The following is a 16,786-nucleotide window of genomic DNA, read 5'->3' as shown; positions in this document are numbered from 1 at the left end:
ACCTGGCCATGGCCCTCAGCTCCAAGCCTTGCTGCTGCCCTAAGATGTAGGCCCCTGGATGCTCCTCTGCCCACCCATCCCCAAGGCAGGCTGATGCCACGAGGGACTGGCCACAAATTGAATTATTCTCTCAGGAAGCTTTGGACAGAAAGTAAATTTTTTCATGCTATCACAAGATAAAATCCCTCAACATCCTCCTCCAGGAGTGGATGCTTCTTGCACCACACTTTGGGGAAACGCAGAAGGTGAAGTTTTCCGACTTTTTGTAAATCTGAGCTGAGATGGGTACAGGAAATTAACAGCAAAGGCACTGGAGGTGTGACATGAACTCTAGTTGCTGCCATTCTACATACCCACCTTGAAGGGAGGATGATAACATATGTTTAACCATGTAAGAAATCCTCTTTGTAGCTACAGCAAAGGACTGGGAGCCAGGAAATGCTCAGTCCTAAACCAGGACCCTGAGACAGATTGCTCCTGTGGCCAGCTCACCTAGCCTTCCTTGCTAAGCATGTTTGTTTCAACCGGGGAGCTCAGAGATGAGGACAGTCTGTGGAGAAAGAACATATTGAACCCACAACACAGCAGCAGAGAGTGGAAAATAGTGTTGTTAAGCACCACTGAGCAGAGAGGGGATTTCCTCCCCTGAATCCCCAGGGACTGATCCTGGGCAGAGGAACCAAAAACCACAAGGACCAAAACCAGGGCAGAAAGGAAAAGTATCTCTCTTATCCAGAGACCATGCAAGTTTTAGGTGGATCTGAGCACAGTCTAGTTGTTTACCCGTGGCAGAAATGAGGGTTTCATTAGAGTCCAATCCATGAAAAAAGATAGTGTGCAACCTCAGAGAAGCCTCTTATTGTACAAAGCACAGAGGCTGTCAGCTTTGGGCATCACCTACACAGCCAAAGCTCACTGCACACCAGTCAGTGTCAAAGGATGATGCGTGCCACAACAATCAAACGAAATGCTGCCCTGCACCACATGCAGCTCCAGGAAAGGTGAGGAATTTAGCTTCCTATTCTAGGCAGCAAATTTCAACCCATTTCTCCCTGACTGATCTTTTCTCTGCTGCTCCTTCTCTGTTTTGTATTCCATAGGCGAATGAGGGAACACACAAAAGCTCCAGAATGCCCTAAGTGGGAGTGAAGGTGATTATTAATCCTCCCTGTATCCACTTCCGGCCTTGGAGGACAGGAAGGCTCACTGAGCACAGCCCTTACATCCAGTTTTGCATGCAGCTTGCCTCCACTTCTGCTCCATCAGGGACACAATGGCTATGTTTCTGCTGCTGTTTGCCATGCCCCCAGCAACCCTGCAGCCTGGGACTCGCAAGGAACAAATGTAAGACGTCATACTTCTCTCCCTGCCTCCATCTTGCTGTCTTCTCTGTTCTTTGCAGAGACACCTCCCCAAAATTCAGTTCCTACCACTACGACTCTAATAACACCTGCAGGGGTTGCAGCCCCTCTGTATCTAAGTCTCTGATTTTAATTCCTCCAGAATATTCCCATTACACACCAGCTGCTCAGACTATCACATTAGCAGCAGCCTCAGCAGAAAGACCAAGGCCTGCAAGGGCAGAGGAAGTGAGCTAAGTTCTCATCCTCCCCAGGTAACCCTTCCAGACCAGGTTGGCAGTACAGTGGTGGCAGCCGCTGTAGGAAGGTTTGAAGAGCCACCTTCAGCTGCATTCAGGCAATGAATACCAGACTGCAGTTTCTGACCTGTTGTGTTAGCATTGTATTTATCTTTTCCAAGCATGGAATTCAATTCACTGCACTTTAAAAAATGTGTATTTTTAATAATTCAACCCTGAAAATGTACTTGTTCTCACAGTTTCACATCAGCTTTTTGCACAGCTGCCAACAGCCTTCACACCCCCTTGCCTAGCCCACCTGTGTAAACACTAGGAAAGTTTCTCGTTGTGAAGCACAGGTAGGGTCTTGTGGCTTGATAATGTGCAAAAAAAGGGACAGAGACTTTCTTTGCAACACCAGATGTGGGAGGGATCTGCCCCATCCAAGTTGCTGTGCACTTGAAGCTAGCTTTTAAACTTATCGTACAACTGACACTTATTTCAAAGTATTGTACAGATCATGTCTGACATTTCTGACCACACTAATATTTTCAAATCTTCTTTAAACAGTTTCTAACTGAATGGAATTGCAGAAGGCAGCTGATATGCAACAAACACTACACCTCCTCTTATTTGCCTTGTTCTATGTTTCTTATCTTCAATGAATAACAAGTTTTTATACAAATGCTCCTGTTGATTTCAAAGAGCTTAAGTATATAAGAAAATATTCAGCATGAATGAGAGTCACTGAATACATTCCTCCTATTCGTCTTTGTAGGTTCAATGTAAGAATGGACACAAACGTGCTGAAACTGGAAAGAGAGCAACAAGTTTGTTATGGGAGAGGTTTTGTGGATACGATCTGAAAGATGTCATGAGGAACATCCAGGTACAAGGCCTCCAAATCTGTGGTTTTAGAGTGGTCTCTTGAATCCACTAGTCAACGTTATGCATTCAGGATTTAACAGCTTTATGTGCTAAGGACAGGAGTACTCAAGAGGAATAACATACTTCTTATGGAATCTTACAAGCACATCAGTAAAAGTATGACTGCCTCAGAAAGGAGGAAGAAGACAAGGAATAAGTTATTCTCAGCCACAGCAGAAGTTGACATTGAGATCTCATCATCCATTTGCCTTGAACTTGACTACTTTCTCATAGACATTCTGTTCAACAAAACAGCATTTTAGATATTCAAAGACACATGTATGAAGTGCTGAGGGATATGATTTAGTTTAGAGACAGGCTAGACAGTGTAAAGTTAGTGGTTGGACTTGATGATCTTAAAGGTCTTCTCCAACCATAACAACTCTATAATTCTGTGAAAACAACTCTGGCATCACACATAGCCCTAAGAAGAGTTATCTAGAAGAAGGTTTATGCACCATGTGTGGCCTGCTTGTAGCAACTTCAGCAGTCTTTTCATGCTCAGACTTGCTCATGCTTGGCAATAAGAAGGCAAACAATCAACCCAAGGCAGGGCTGCTATTCAATTCTTGTTCCACCTCAAATCCAACCAGCAGTCAAATCTCTCATGCCTGGCATAGCAAGAGGAGTGCTTCCACTCATCACCAGTAGGCTGCATGTGGCCAAGAGGTGCTCTGCTGCTGAACTGGAAGCAAAAGGAAGACTACATAGCTTGCTTTCTGCTTCATGTGACTGAATTTGAGCTTTTAAAACAAGATTATTTTTGTTCAACTGTATCTTAGGTGCCACCTTGAGACCAAGAAATTCAACTTGTTGGTTTAGACAAAAGTAAAAATTATTCGAATGCTATTGCAAGAGAAATTTTTTTAAAATATGGAGCAAATCATGTCTAGCAAGCTTGCTTATAGGTCTTGTTTAACCAAAGAAAGCATGCTGTGTCAGGCAATGCACTAGATAGCCATCATGTTTCAACAATGGCAGATTGGAATGTTACTTTGCCCATGACATGTCCCAGGATAGTTAGCACAGGGAGAGGATGCTAACACATCACACTCATTCTATTCATTTTCTCACCAGCTAAAGAGACAGAGAAGCAATTAGGGCTATGCGCTAGGCATTTCCTTCCCTATGAAACCCTGGATTCATTGAGGCCCTTCTGCAGAGAAAGGCACGTACCATTGGGTAGAAAAGAAGTTTTTCAGACATATCTGAGAAATCACTTGTCAGAACCTGTCTGTACTGTGAACTGCAAGGGTATTGTGATTGTTTTATGGTTCTCAGAAGGTATAAAGCAATGCAGTGACCTGTGCTGCTCAAATGTGTTTGTGGAAGGTTAAAAACTCTGGATGTGTGCCCACTCTTGTGTCTTCCTAATGCATAAGGAGGGACAAATCACTTTCAGGGTTTAGGGAGATGTAGGGCAATTTGCCCACTTTTTACTGCCTTCACATTAAGAGAGTTTTGCACCTTACTGAAGAGGCCGTAAACACCAACAGAACTGCTGATTAGCAGCAATAACTGTCAGCACAGAGGGTGAAACTAGGTTAATTGGGGCTATCTAAAACTTTGTAGGCGTTTTCAGTACAATTCACATAAACCAAGAAGATCTGGGTAATGAAATAGCACAATTGCTCCTTCAACTAATGACCACAGTGGCCCTATCTGACATCTCTGGATGTCCCAGGAGTATTGACAATGAAACCAGGGCAGGAAAGACAGCAGTCTCAATCGTTCCAGGGTTAAAAAGCAAAAGCCAGAGAAGGCCAATATGACAACAGTTTCCGTTCCTCTTTAATATGTTGGAAATACATGTCTTTCAGAAAACATCTGTGAAATGACAGTATACATGATGGACTATTGTATTTAGCATCACAATTGCTAAACTTCCTCCTGATTCAAACCCACATTTCCTCTTTGCCTGCTCTTTTTGAGGAACTCCAGTGGCTGTTGGAGTGAGTAGGCTCTGTGCTATGTTTCTCGCTATGGACTCCTACTACAGCCAGCAATTACTTCAAAGTTCAAGTGACAAGGTTTCAGCTTTAGCTTTTGACACTAGGCATGGGAACATGTTGCTATATGACATCTTTAATTTTCCCCACCCACACTCAAAATGGCACTTTCAAAATAGAAAATAACAAAATGAAGCAGAAGCACCTGCTCCCAGAGGAAGAAATGGTATTTGCCTGTTCTAAACCAGTCAATATAATTTAAATAAACAAACCTGCTGTAGCTAGGCACAATGGCTAGTCCATCTAGTTTTATGATTTGTACTTCCTATTAGTCTTCAGTACACCGTGTGTTTCTAAAATAAAATCGTGTCTTGATTTTATAAACTCAAATATGCTAACCCAGCAAAAGCAGACAAGTGAAAAGGACTGTCACCTGCTCTTCTGTAATTAGGGCATTGACTTAGCTCTGCTGCACACATTCCTCAGGCATATCACCAGCTAGAGGACTTCAATGACTGATGCCTCCATCCTCCATTCAGTTTATTCCTGCATGCATCTACAAAGATGCACCACAACACAGAGTACCAGTAATGTACCTGTCTACTGACATCGTTGCTGGTTTTCAATATTATTTTTCTTCCCCAGTTTGTACATGTCAAAATCTTTATGCTTGTAGTGTCAAAGCATTCTGTCCTGAAGAAAAAAGTGATGTGTGGTATTCTATGAGCCAGGTGAGATAGGATGTGAAGGTACAGAATACACTTCCGCACCCTCACAGCCCTTGCAAATATACGGTACTGAAGGTGTTTTCACACACGTATATACAAAACTGAGAGCAGAGCTACGAAATCTCCCACCCAGGGTTACAAGCTCCTGTTAAAATCACAGGCGTCATCTAGTGGGCACTGAGAGAAGTGGGGAGCAGGAGTCCTCCGAGGGGGGGTAAGCACTGGGTGGGAGCGGAGCTGCGGGCGATGCCGCTCGGCAGCCCGGGGAGGACGGCGGTAGGGACTAGGCGGCCGGGAGGCTGCTGGGCAGCGCGGGCGCGCTCGTCCCAAACGCACCCGCTTTGCTCGTTTCAACTGCGCGGGGAGTGAGGAGGCAGCCCTAGTTCATGCTTGCCTGAGACAGAGAATGCACGAACTTGGAGGGGTAAAAAAAAAAAAGAAAATTCGATTGAGTCTTCTAAAGGAAGGGAAGAAAGGAAATTGTTCTAACTCCAGGGCTACCGGGAATTCACGGTTTTGCTGTGTTTCATTAGCTTACGAATGGTGAGTGGATGCAGAGAAGGCACGCTTCCGAGGGGAGACCACCACCTTACACCAGCGCTTTGTGTTTGAAAGATAACTTGTAAATTTTTAAGTGTTCGTCTTTGTGCAGAGTGAAGTGGATTAATTCTTGTCTTTCAAATGTATGCCCCTGCTACCTGTTTAGGAGAATCTCAAGCATCATGGCAGCATTATTCAAAATACCCATATAGTTATTTTGGATGGCGATAGCAGGAAACATTTTAAGACCTGGCAAATGATCATCGTAAGATTCACATGGCTGTGTCTTCATTTCTCATCAGCAGAGGAAAGCAGCCTGCCTGTTCACAAATTTGAGCTTCATTACAGCCGCAAGCAAAACTGATTGTGGTATTAATCACCGTGAGAATATACCACTGTAGAGAAGGCGCTGTGTGCCGAAATCTGTCTTTAAGCATATAATAACTGTGCCTCTGCATAAAACATGAGTTTTAAGCAGCCATGTGAATGCCACCCGGCTGGGAATGTGTCTGCAATGTTCACACAGATCAGTCCATCCAGACCCTGGCCTGCTGTACACAACAGCAGCTGTAAAGGGTAAGGACAAATTCACTGGCAGCAACCTGTGAAACAGATGCAGGGCTAGCACTGACAGCCTGCAAATCGTTCCTTCATGTGTCCTTACAAATCAATGTCCATCTACAGGGAAGCACGCTATTTGCTAAAATCAGATTACCATGATATATAGAAGTCTTGCTTGCTCACTCCTACCATGAAAAGCATACTGTAGGACGCTGCTATAGCCTTAGTTATAAAAGATGTGCATTATCAAACTTGAACCACAGTAATACCACCAAATAGAAAAAATTATAAGTCAGAGAAGAAGATGGGCCTCTTAGTGGGCTTAAGGCCCAGTTGAAGCTCAGCTGAGCTGTGAAGGGACAAAAGCAGTCTTTGAGTAAATATCTTAGGATAAAATAAAAAGGCCTGGCTAGAGAGAGGATCAGTCAATCAGCCTATAGACAAGTGGATGTAGAGGAGCACCTTTTTATACAGCACAGAAGACATGGCACTAGGAAACTCCATCAGAAATGGTTGTGCTTGTGATAAAGGAGTTTGATGGGTGACGTATGTGGATGGGACAAACTGTGCTTAAGGAGAGCTGGAAGACAGCAGGGTGAGGCATAAACCTGTACTGGAGTGGTCACAACAGGAGACCAACTACTAGCCTTGGGAGTGACTATACGACCAGATGGGAAAGAGAAATTTCAGGGTAGTAGCGATGAGGGAATACACTGAGTCTTAACCACATACTAATGTGGTGAGTGTTGAGCGGCAACAAGCTTCTCTTCATCACCTGCTATAATAGATACTCCTCAAGTATCACATGAAGCACATCAAAGCTGCCAGGAAGGAAGGCTGTCAGGAAGATGGTTGTGCCCCTTCCTCTCTCACACTGACCAGCAGCATTAGCCTTGTGTCCAAAGGAAGCCTTTTACTGATTGATCACTCTTAAAGAGAACCACCAAATAGTTTGTTTCAGGCAGAGGCACTTGAGAAGTTGTACTTCCCTAGCAAGGAATCAGTGAATGCTTCAGGAGGATCAGATAAGCAGCAGGCCTAGGAGGTGTCTGGCAGCATGCAGAACAGTCTCTGAAGACCAGGAAAATATCAAAGGAAAGACCCTGAGGAGTGATATAACTCTTTTATCTTGGCAGTAACAGCGTGGGAGCAGCAGGGATGTTCTCCTAGCTATACTATCTCTTTGGCTTAGCTTAAAGGCTTGCAGCTACACTTCAGATTCATTTAACTTTCCCATCCTGACACTATCTGCTCATGCTGTGGCACCCTTAAGGCACAGTTTGCATATTACTACAGGAGAAATTAAGCAAGTAATCACAGCCCACAACGTGATACTTGTGCAAACAGGTATTAGAAAGTTAAATTGCTGACATGGTCACTCTATTTGTGTCTCTGTAATCTTTTTAGAGAGAGTATTTGCTACCCTTCTACTACTGGCCAGCTCACACAGGAAAGCGAGGAGGAACCCTTCTTGCCTAGCTGGAGAATGTGTGCATGCAACTTTCTTAAAAGTGCTTTTAAACACTCCACAGAGTCTCTCCCAGGAGAGGGCAGAATCACCTCTCTGCAACAGCCCTCAAAGGTTACTTGTAGGCCAAAGTTGCAACAGTCTAGCCCCATCTCTATACTTTGGTTGGCTCTGAGTATCTAATATATTTATGAACACAACTCTGTAATAAAGACAGACCTCAGAGTTTATCCCTCTTTTATTCACCTACCACAGATGAACAAAGTGGAACAAAGAAGAGGGATTTGCCTCATTAGGCTCTCCCAAGAAGTGTCGGAGGCCACAGAATATAAAGTGTCTTCCAAGAAAACAGATGGAAAAGCAAAGCACAAGGAAGAATTTGTTGACTCGCATCCTGAGATAAATGTTTATTTGTGCAAGATTGTTTCCCCATGGTCTCTACTCTACATTGCAATTAAAATCTGAGTAGTATGCTTGGGAAGAGGCATTGTCCTGTGTTTGAGTTAGATGACTTACAGAAGCTACAGAAATGCCATGGGGAGAAATGACACTCAGAAAAGTGTGTAGTGAGGGGAAAACAGAAAGAAGGTGCTCTGCATGCTAAAAAGCAGCTCACCGAAAAAAAAAAAAATAGGCTTTTCAAATTTAATTTTAATCTTAAATATCTAAACAATTTCCCTGTTCTCATACTAAAACTTCCCCTGAGATGTTCAAGTTCTCCATAAAACAAGCCAAATGCCATGGTCCCAGATTATCCATGGAATCAGGAGTAATAGCAAGAGATTGTAAAAATACGGAAGCCATTGAAACCATGTCTGCCTCTGAAACTGGTAGAAGCAGGTTGAATTTGGGTGATCTGGTGTAGATGTTCTCTTTTGTCTAAACTAAACCATTTAAGGAAAGTTAACACTACTACTTTCAAGGAACAGTTGCTCAACAAGCCAGCAATACCAATTGTATGTTATTGCTTAGTATCTGCTGTGGGTACAGTCAAATGTCACATTTGAACAGCTTCTGGGGTGAGAACACATACAGTGGGAACTCCCTGCACCCTGCCAGCAGGGACACCCTTACCAAAGCCAGACACTGGCACGTAATTTGTTTTCTTGGGAGCTCTTGAAACTTTCATTCTCTTTCAGCCTGGAAAACAGCACAGACTCTAAACTGTCGTATGGTCAGTTACACTTCCGTGTAGACAACAGCTGACAGCAATAGTATTTCTTTGGGGCGGGTGTACATTCATCTGTAGCATGAATCACTGTTGGACTTCCCATCTCCAATCTTGATATCTTTGAAAACTTTTGTCCAAACAAGGACCGATTGTATGCTCAATAGTAGTTATTTCACAAATCTGTGCTCCTGGAAGTTTTGACATGCTAGTGCTGACACACTGCAGCTACTTTTTATTTACTTTATTGATAATATCTGTAAATAAAATTTCCTCATTCTAAAGCCCTGTCCTTTTGTGATTTAGACCTATTTGATAATAACATTGCCTCATAAGCAGGAAGGTAAAATAATCCAGGAATGAAACACTGTATAGGGCTTTTGGGCTTTTGGAGGCTGACATCTGAATGTACTTAGTGGAGAGAAACCTTTTTTTTTCTTTCTTTTTTTTTTTTACTTTCATTTCTTGCTTCTTTTATCCTTAAGCTCAGCAATAAACTAGCACTCTATGGTTAAAAAGTCAAGAGAACAGATGTATGGTACCAGTGCATCAGAATCTGTATTTCAGCTATGGGGTATAAATTACAGGGAAGTCCTTCCAAGAAGTCTTGAGAGTATCTCACTAGCTTTTGCTGCAATGATATCACAATAGCAAAGATGATGATGATTATTATTATTATCATTATTATTATTATAGTCACTCAATTACACTAAACACTTCAATCGAAGTTCAGTCAAGGTTTATCATTCAACTTGCTACTTTTAAGGTGAGTCCTGAAGAAACTTCACTAAGCACTGCACATTTTGCAGCATATTTCAGCCAGCTCTAAGCCAGGCTTCTTACCAGGGGCCTGCTCATCCCTCTGCTAACTCTGCAAAGCATTTGAAGGCCAAACTACATTATCAAGAATCATGCAATAAATATTGAGGCTTTTGGTGCTAGCAGACACATTCTAAAGTGATTTTGCATGACTCCTTTCTTATCCCTGGCTTGTCCCATTTGAGAAGGAGTATATCTAGCAATTACAGCATGTGGAAGCTTGTTTTTATTATATTTGGTTAAGGTTACTTTACTACAGAGAGTAGGGGTTAGGGGTGAGAAAAGAGAGTTGAAATACCTCTGATAGGTGTCTGGATGTGGCTCTGCCTTGGGATGTAGTGCTGGGTAGGCCATAAAAACTAGCCTCCACACTTCACCTCATGTCTTGGTCAAACTTACCCAACAGCCACCCAAGGGCAATTCAGGACAAGCAATCTGTCCTGGTCCCTCATGCAGCCTGCTTTCCTAGAAGCAGGGGCAGAGAGCAGCCTGCTGTCCCCAGAAGCCACCCAAAATCAGGGCAGCCAAAGGTCTCTATTCTCCTCATGAAGTGCTGCAGTACCTCCTCACAGGCTGGAATGTGTTAGCCCTCTTATGAGTTACTTCAAGATATCAGAGAAAAAACCTGAATACGTAGTGTTTTTGCTGGAGCATGTCCAGTGATGGGCAACAAAGTTGGTAAAAGGTCTGGAGAAGTCTGATGAGGAGGAGCTGAAGGAGCTGGGATGTTTAGCCTGAAGAAGAGGAAGCTGAGGGAAGACATAATCACTCTGTACAACTATCTGAAAGGAGGTTGTAGTGAGCTAGGAATCAGTGTCTTCTCTCAAGTAATGAATAATAGGACAAGAGGAGACAGCCTCAGCCTGCACCAGTGGAGGTTTAGATTGTACATTAGGAAGAACTTTTCCACTGAGAAGGTTGTTAAACACAGACTGCCCAGGGAGGTGGTAGTCAGCATCCCTGGAGGTACTTAAAAGGCATGTAGATGAGGTGCTAAGGGACATGGTTTAGTAATGGGCTTGGCAGTGTGAGGTTAGTAGTTGGACTTGATAATCTTAAAGGTCTTTTCCAATTGAAATGAATCTATGATTCTATGACTGAATTTTGCCAACCTTAGCAAGATGTCTTTACCCTTAGTAGAGGGCTGTGGAGGAGAGACCAAAAAGGTAAACATGCTTTCCCAAAACATATTCCACAGGGAGGTCTCTCCTGTTAGGCAGGACACAGCATACCATGCTCCCTCTACCTAGGAAGATTATCAGTGCTCTTAAAACCTCTATATGCTTTAGGTGGAGTGAGAGGGTCTTGCATTATTTTGTTAAGTCAGTGATCTGTATAGGCAGAGATTAAGTTGCCCATGTTTGGTAAATGTTAGCATGTGCTTCTTCCCAGCAGGAAGATGAGGCTGATAGCTCAGCAAGGAGACACTCTGATACAGCAGCTGCGTCAGCAGATTCAGCCTTTCCTCTCCACACCCAGAAGCCAGTGCATTAACTAAGCCTTTGACAAAATTTTCAGGACACTAGGGTTCCTGACACCAAAGCATTACCCCATCACATTTGTCTTCATTTATGAAGTACTCTTCTCCCACCTTATAGGTGAGGAATGGAGACAGAAGTTCCACCAGCAGCTTTGGTGAGAGCAGAACTCAGTCCTCAGGCCACATAGCACACCTGCAGTACATCCAAGACCAAGGCACTGCAGACCTCCATACACTGATCCAGAACTTTAGGAGCCCTTGCCCCTTTTCCCACACTCCCCATGGCAAATAGCCAAAGGGCCAGTCCATAAACTCACCATTGTCTGAAGTAGAGATAGAAATCCTGCTTGCACAGGATGTTGTCCCCCTGTAGTCTGCAAAAACCAGGCCAAAGTATAGGAGCCACCTATCTGTGGTCTAAACCAAGTTTTACGCAATTTACCCAGGTCTGGAACAACTAGCCATAGGTTGCCAGACATTGCTGGTCCTAAATGGCTTTCTGAGATGCAACCCTTCTCCTAGATAAAAGATTATTGTAGAAACCAATACAATCAGGTACTCTCATGAATTATCATGCTGGATGCTCCCTGTCTCCTGTCTCCATGAGTTTGAGCTCTTCATTTGGTAGATACCAACGGAGACCATTGTCAGTTCCTTCAGAATTGATCTGCCCCTTTCTTAAGAGCAGATGGACTGTATTTGCTTTTCACTCAGCCTAACAATCTCCCTGTCGAAGCAAGGACTTGCCAAGCAGAACTGGAACGGTGATAGTTTCCACACCACTGATGCATTTCGTTCATCTATTTAAAATCTAGGAGCTTTTAGCAAGCAGAAAGAGATTTGCGGCATTGATGTGCTCTAAAGAGAGCTTGACAGAATGGAGCAGACACTGTTACTTGGGATATGCTGAACACAGTATTTCTGGCCTTCCTTTTAATCCAAACATTAGTCCCAATATTCATTGTATCTTCTTTTCATGGACTTCATTAGCAGTAAGATGCACAGTGGATGGCACAGCAGATGGCCTTCATTTTCCCTGCACTCCGTGTCCAAATGTTTGCATGTACCTCAGCATTTTGCCTCATGGATTTAATCTCCCAAACACTGGCATATTTGCTTAACACAAGAATGCATTTCCTCAACATAAAACAACAGCAAGGACAGGATAATTGTAGGAAGGAATCAATCAGCTCAGCTGCATAATAAAACATCAGCCATAGGGCTGGGTTAAGGGTTTTTTTATATCTTTGAAGATTTAGGCCACATTTTGAAGGCTTTTGAGCAAACCACTGGCATGACAGTTTGAAGATAATACACTCTACTTTAAGCATGCTCAAATATGCAACTGCAGAATGCACCATCCAAGCATTTTGGAGACCTGCCTTCAGGAGTCAGCTGCCAACTCCAAACAAGTCTCAGAAAGCACAGTGTCTGAGAAAAGCTTCCAGCTGCTTTTGCTGAAAATCTTCATTCTGACAGGATACTTGTCTCTTGCAACAAGTGGCTGTGTGGAGATAAACATCTCTGCTTCATCCTTGACAGCAATGGAAATTGGGCTGAATATGACTGCAGGTTGAAAGACTGAGGACTGTATTTTATCCTACTCTCATGGTCTTTTCTGAAATAGCATGTTAGAATAACATTCATAATTATAATGTATTCCATACATTTTCTGGTATAATCGGTACACAAGAGGCTCTTCAAATGTATGGTCACTAGGGAGTAATGCCTACTCTCTTTTGATTCAGATGCAGAATGATCTCTACCCTTTGTTGTAAATTGTCTCAGAGCACATCTTTACGTGTCAGTTTTGCCTGCTCACTTTCAGCTATTACCAGCTTTCAGTGCTAAGGAGCTGCTTTGGAGTACATATGATTCTCATTTCACACGTTTTTCAGTTCCTTCACATGCTCAAATGAAAAAGCCAGCATTCAGGAACATCCTATGGATTTATGATATTCTCTGGTGGGACTTTGTGTTCAGAATCTAATGAATTATCTTCATCCACATATGGCATTCCCAACTGTGAGAGATATGTTGTCATTCCTTGTTTATTTTGCAGCTTCCACACAAGCTTGCTGAACTTGTTGCTTTGTAGAAAGCCTTTGGAAGTCATTCTGGGGTAGGCTATTTTGCAGCACAAGAACCCAACTTTAAGCACAAGAAGTAGTGCCAGTACTCAACTGCTGCCATTTGTAAAGGGAAGCATGGACCTCAGCACTTAATGCTGGAAGGGTCACTGGTATGTCCAGGATAGAAAAAAATACCATGTATGACAGGATAGAAGAAACATGGAAAGGCAGATTAAGATTAACCATGTAGGAGAAGATGACAGGGAAAGCACATGAGAACAAACGGGGGTTTTTTTAGCCTGGTTTCCCAAAATATTTTGCATCTGCTTTACTTATTCCCACTTTTGAAACTATTTTGGCTACATTTGCAGACAGCAGGAAGCCTCAAGATAGTAAATTCAACAAGCATCACAGACATAGTTAGTTGGATGTGGAAGGCATACTGTGCAGACATCAGAAGGGAAAGTGGGAGGAGGACCGTTACTTCTATTAGTTGGGCTACAGGGAATCAGACTCAAAGACAATGCTTTGCTGAGACCTCAGCTTCAAGCAACGTGTTGCTTGCAGAAGGGCTTGATTTGCATTTGCAGGTGTCAAAGCGAGTGCCAAGTAAAAGCTAAAGCAAAGCCAGCTCAGAAAATGCATGCCACTCTCCTACCTTTTGTGCACCTGCTGGAATGGTATCAACTCATATCTGCCAAGTGTGTGCTTTGGTGCTGTGAAAAGTGAAGAGTAAGCTGCTGTGCAGTGAGCAGTAACAAGTGAGAGAGTACAAAGACAAGCTCTCCTTTATTACTGCATTGCAGATGTTCCACCTACCCCTTTCCATCCTTCTCCCACAAGACAACTCTGAGCACACTGCTCAAGAGTAACACCAGAAGCTGAATCAAGACATTGCTACAGGGACACTGTTGTTAACATGTGTCTGCTTTTTCTTCTGTAAACCAGGACTTATTACTGGTTGTCATAAATTACAGAAGATCATGTACTCAGCGTAATCTTCTGCTCATATCCTCCTGTTAGACACAAACCCCTTTATGGTTTACTACACCATCATTGCTTTGAGGTTAAATTATTACTAATAATGCTCACAGCCTCCTGGGTTTACTCTCAGTTCTTAGTTCAAAATCCCCAAGTCACTCTCTTCTAATTCTGAGCAAGGAATTTAACGGACTGAAGAAAATAGTTTTATCCCAAAAACTTTTTTCCTCTCACTTCTTTGCATTGCAGAGCCTCTGCCTAAAGCCTCCATACCCGGCAGAGCAGAATGCTTACCCTTACTGCTACATCTGCAAACTGTTAGCTCAGAATTGCTGCTTACGCAGGACACGGCAGCTTTGTAACAAGCAGTTTTGCATTGCAGGATACTCCACTGGAAAAAAAAAAAAAAAGAAAGAAAGAAGCTAAAGCTGTTTGACTGAACACATTCTGTCAGAGTGTTTCAAAACTGTCTGTACCACTTCCACCATCACAAGGACAAAGGCAAGTGCTGTGGCAGACATGCAGACACTGAGCTCGACAGCCATTCCCCATCTTCTCCACAGACAGAAGGGAGAATGTGGAAGTCAGGTAGGACTGACTCACCAGACATTAAGTAAAGTCCTCCTTGCCAGTTTCGGTCATGTTTTTCTCTGTACCTGTTTGCCATTCCAAGATAGTTTTACAAAGCAACCAGTCTGACAGCTCCCTCCAAGCACATCCTAGACTAATGACCAAGCAATGTAAGTATGAAGCTATTTGTTCCTGAACTCAAATCCTGGACCAGTTTGCCAGAGTCAGAATAGAACATTTTAAACTGCAATATGAGACCCGTGTTATCTTATTCCATTTATGAAAGAGTAGTGTGGGAAGGCATGGTGAACAATGAGATAGACATTATGTTTGGTGCTGAGGGAACTCTGCCATTCCTAACATAAAGCTTTTTAGTTATGCTCTACACATCTTGGCCTGAGCTGATTTTAGCACCATCTTCATGGCAGATTTGTATAAGTTTGCAGCATGGTTGTTATGCTTTCAGAATTTCACAACTATTATTTTTTTTTATTATTTTCAGACCTTGGAGTCCTAAAGTCACATGGAGTCCTTTCTTTTTGCGCTTACTCCATCATGAATCTAGTATGCAATGATTTAACAGAGGAGAGTTAGTTTAAATCCTCATGCAGACGACAGAAATATTGCAAAGTCCTACATGACATGTCCTGAGTCAGAGTGCCCCTGAGGGACACTGAGTTTACCAGAAGGCAGCAATGTGCTCTTTGGCAAGTATGTTGAAGGGCATTCTGGCCTGCCATTAGCAGAGTCTTGCCAGTATATGGAGGGAGGTGATGCGACCTCTGTACTCAAAGAAATGGACATACTGGAGTGAGGAACACATAGGCGCTTTGACGATTATTAAAGTACTGGAGCATCTCTTGTACCAGGAGAGGCTGAGAGACCAGGGACTCTCCAACCTGAAGAAAGGAAGTTGCAGAGGGGACCTTATCACCATGTGCAGATAGTGGGAGCAAAGGCAGTTAGAGCAAAGAAAACAGGTACTGTGGTGATGTCCAAGACAGGACATGAGACAACGGGCACACACTGGAATGCGCAAAATTCCATCTAAGCAGAACTTTTGGAGTTTTTCTGTGTGGGTGGTCAAACACTGGAACAGGCTTCCCAGAGAGGCTGTGAAGTCTCCATCCTTAGACATACTCACACTCAACTGAGCATAGCCCTGAGCAACTTGTTGTGGGTGCAGGTGGGACAGCACATTCTCCAGAGCTGATATCCAGCCTCAGTGCCACTGCAGCTCTACCCTACCATGCTGTCACATAGGCCCAAGCTTCAATGAATAAATATGTTTGAGGATATAGTAGAAGAAGTAGCACAGTAAGCACAAGGTAAGGGCAGCTCAGGTGGTAACAAGTGCAAATGAACCTTCTAAATTACATGAAATATTAAATAACATATGATTTTCCACACAGGTTAAAGTTTAAGGCCCTGTACATTTCTCTCCTTCAAGTCACTTACTAAGATCTTCTGAAGATTTTCTTTCCAGTTCTCTACTAATGCTTACACTGATGCAAGTCTAAAATTGCCTGAAAGGACCTGGTTTTACTTATATATAATTTACACCAAGGTTTTGTTTTCCTATTTGTAAGCATAGCTCTGGTCCTTCTAAATCTATGATCCAACAATCCTATGACCACTCACAGCATCTTTCTCCAAAGGACTATCAGCGTACTTTTCATTACTTGAAATCTGGCCACGGACAACTCATGGTGGAGATTCCTTGTGTAGAAATAAAATTGATAAATGAAAACCAGGCAGGTGTAGTGGATGCCACTATTAGCTCTCAATACACAAACACAGAAACAGCATATTACACGTGGTACTAGTTCAATCTACCTGTTTCCTGCCCAACTGGATTACCAAGGAATGAGTGAAAAATCTCATCTGTGTTTTAATCCCAGATTTGTCCAGCTACAGTGGGGTATAGATGCAGAGGAGTTCAGA

Source organism: Colius striatus, chromosome Z (assembly GCF_028858725.1).
Source record: "Colius striatus isolate bColStr4 chromosome Z, bColStr4.1.hap1, whole genome shotgun sequence".
NCBI classification, from domain to species: Eukaryota; Metazoa; Chordata; class Aves; order Coliiformes; family Coliidae; genus Colius; species Colius striatus.
The sequence above is the reverse complement of the archived record's forward strand: the minus strand, read 5'-3'. Positions refer to the sequence as shown.